Source organism: Podarcis raffonei, chromosome W, assembly GCF_027172205.1.
Source record: "Podarcis raffonei isolate rPodRaf1 chromosome W, rPodRaf1.pri, whole genome shotgun sequence".
NCBI lineage: Eukaryota > Metazoa > Chordata > Lepidosauria > Squamata > Lacertidae > Podarcis > Podarcis raffonei.
Window position 1 is genome coordinate 5688513 of NC_070620.1, and position 3085 is coordinate 5691597.

A 3085-nucleotide genomic window follows, 5' to 3' on the forward strand; every position below is an offset into this window, starting at 1 on the left:
GCCTTATCAATTGCTTTGCAAGAGAAGGGCTTACTTCCACTCTTAAACTTCATACTGCAAATTCCCTTGGGTGGAGGACCTCTCTCTTTGCATTTGCTGATGCTGTAAAAACCAGATGTTGGGAAACTTGTCTCCCACCCCCACCAATGTTGAAGAACTACAACTCCCATCAGCCTCAGTAAATACGGCCCTATGGCAAGCCAAACGTTCCCTCTCGTGGGCCAAAGGTTCCACTGCATTGATGCTGCTGTATGATTACTGTCATTGGGTTTCCACCTGCCCTTGTTTTTTAGTCTCCTAGGTAGCAAAGAAGGCTGTGCTGTTGACTGGGTTTCCCCATGGCTGAGAAGCAGGTCCAGGGGCTGGAGGCTGAATGCCCCATCTGCTGAAACCCTTACGACAACACTTTTTGCACCCCAAGGTCCTTTAGTGCCAATATTCCTTCTGCATCAAGTGCCTGGCTCTTCTCAGCTTGGTGTCCCCAGCCCAGAACCGCTTGCAGTGCTCACTCTGCCGCCACCCTACTGTCCTCCCCTCCGACCAGCCTGTCACTGAGCTGCCCACCAATGAAGCCCTCCTGCGCCTGCTGTGCCTGGAGCCCAACCACATCATCCTGTAGGGTTGGCAGCTGTGCTTGAAGGAGCAGCGCAAGAGCAGGTACTTCCTCTGCCAGCCCAGGGTTTACACCCTGGACCTGGGCCCAGTGAGAGATCCAAGCATTGAGAGCTACTGTGAGCCAAGCCGCCCGGCTAGTGCTACCACTGCCACCACAATCATGCCCAACCACCACCGCTCCCCAATGTGGGCGTGTGCCTGCAACCCCCAGCTCCAGATTTTCACCTACCTGATGGCTCTCATCTTAAGCATGACTTTACTACTCATCTTCTCCATCTTTTGGACGAGGCAGCTCTTTGGGGGCTGGGGGTGAGAGGGACCAGCAGCCTCCTCAGGCGGAAGATGCTGAGGGCAGGGTAGAGGTGGTTGGCGAGCAGCAGCAAAGTGTTGGGAGGACTAGCTTGTGTGTGTCACACAGCCTGCCTTGAGTTCTCCAAGTCAGCTCAAGTGTGCTGGAAGACATTGCCCAGTTATGATTTAAGATTCAAAGCCTGGTCAGATTCTGCCTATAGAACAAGAGAGAGACTGCCATCTTGTCTTTCGCCCCAGACAGCAAAACGGTTTGGACTGCCACTGGGTCCCAGGATTTGACCTTGAGGGTTACTTGTGAGCTTTTAAATAGGGATGGGGATGAGGACATGACAGGGCAATGGGAGCATTTCAACTAACAAACTCGCTGCTTCTTAAGTTGGCTAAAGAGGGTGAAAATGGATAATGGGAATATAGCCGGTGTGGAGATGAGAGCTTTTCTCATTCCAGGTGTTGCTGAACTACAACTCCCATAATCTCTGGTCATGATGGGGGCTGTAACACAACCACATCTGGAGGGCCCAAGTTTCCCCATACTTGGAGTAAAGGGACATAGGAATCTGCCTTACAGCCAGGCCATTGGTCCATCTAGCTCCATATTGTCTATGCTGAGTGGCAGCTCTCAAGGGTTTCAGGCAGTGGTCTGTCTTTCTTATTCCTACTTGGAGATTCTGAGGATTGAACCTGGAAACTTCTGCATGTAAGGCTCTACCACTGAGCTATGCTGACCCTCCAAACCAGCCTCTTCCCCTGTGCCAAATGCCTCTGCTGCAGCCAATGAAGAGTTCCCAACATCTAGAGAACATTGACTGCACTGCTGAATGTGGAACCACCAAGGCTGCAGATCTTAACTGTCCTCTGTCCAGGCTTGAAGATGGTCCTCTGTGTACTCACATCATGCAGGCATGCAATGAAGGCAGGTGCTCAAGGGTTTCTTTCTCCTAGTGTGCACACTACTGGTTAGAAGGGGGCCAAACGGCAGTGGCATTAAAACTTTTTTATCTACGCTGCAGTGTTTTGTTTCAAATTGCATCAGCTTGTAAGAGTGGGGGCTGATAACAGGATCAAAGCAATCTCTTGGATCTTGCAAAAAGGTAGGTTTAGTGTGGACAGGGTGGATTGGGAAAGGGACACACAAAATGAACTTGGGGGGGGGGCTGCATTGCCTTTCCCTACAAGGAAATGCCAATTCAGGGGTGGAAAATCTTTTCCCCCAACCCAATTACCTCATTCCGTTCTGGGCAACCTTCTGAGCACCACATGCTGGTGGTAGGTGGGGGCAGAGGCAAAAGTGAGTAGGGCAGCTAATGTAAATGTTACCTCTGTACAGCAGGCCAGTTTCTACACACGCCCTTCCATATCCTCCATCTAGGCAAGTGAAATATACTCGGAGTTGAGTGTGGATTTCATGCTCTTTATTCAGCTCATATTAGCAAGGAATGAAAGTTTCCCCACAATATCTGCTTTATATACATTATTTACACAATGGGCCACACGTGATTGGCTAATTCCGGGATTCTCCTGTAGGCCAATCAGGTTGTGGATTCACTTCCACCTGGAGCTGGATTGGGTGGCTCCTGCGGACCAATCATACTGCTGCATTGTTCTAGGACCAATGTGAGAGATAGTAAGTCTGCAGGCTTGAGTTTGCTAGCTGATGCAACTGGCTTATGCAATCAGCCTGCAATACTTTCTATGGAAGTGCTGGGTCAGAAAGACTCAGCAGTAATGTGCTGTCAGTGGATTGGCTGTCATCGGTTTCAGCTGGACTAAAATTTCATTCTAGAGGTAAAGGCTGCGCACTCACTCAACAGCAAGATCTGACGGAGTTGAGACACGTAGTGAAGAAAAGAAGATACAGCACTCAAACTGAAAATTCCTCTCTGCTGGCAGAACATTAGCTTTTTGTCGCTCTCTTAAAACTTTTTCCTTTTTGTCTTCCTCTTTCTTTCTCTTTTCCCTCTCTCTCTTTCTCTCTTTTTCCTGTCTTTTTCCCCACTTTGTCCCTTTTAATTTTTCTTTATTTTTCTTATCACCCCATTTTTTTCTCTTCTCTTATAGTATCTGTTTCGCATTAGTACTTATTTAAAGGTACCCCTGCCCGTACGGGCCAGTCGTGACCGACTCTAGGGTTGCGCGCTCATCTCGCTCAAGAGGCCGG

General features: G+C 49.2%; 1 pseudogene; it reads left to right on the forward strand.

The window, feature by feature from the left end:
- The first annotated feature begins 338 nt into the window (after window positions 1-338).
- Window positions 339-928, forward strand: LOC128406042 (E3 ubiquitin-protein ligase RNF183-like; annotated as a pseudogene).
- The last annotated feature ends 2157 nt before the right edge of the window (window positions 929-3085 follow it).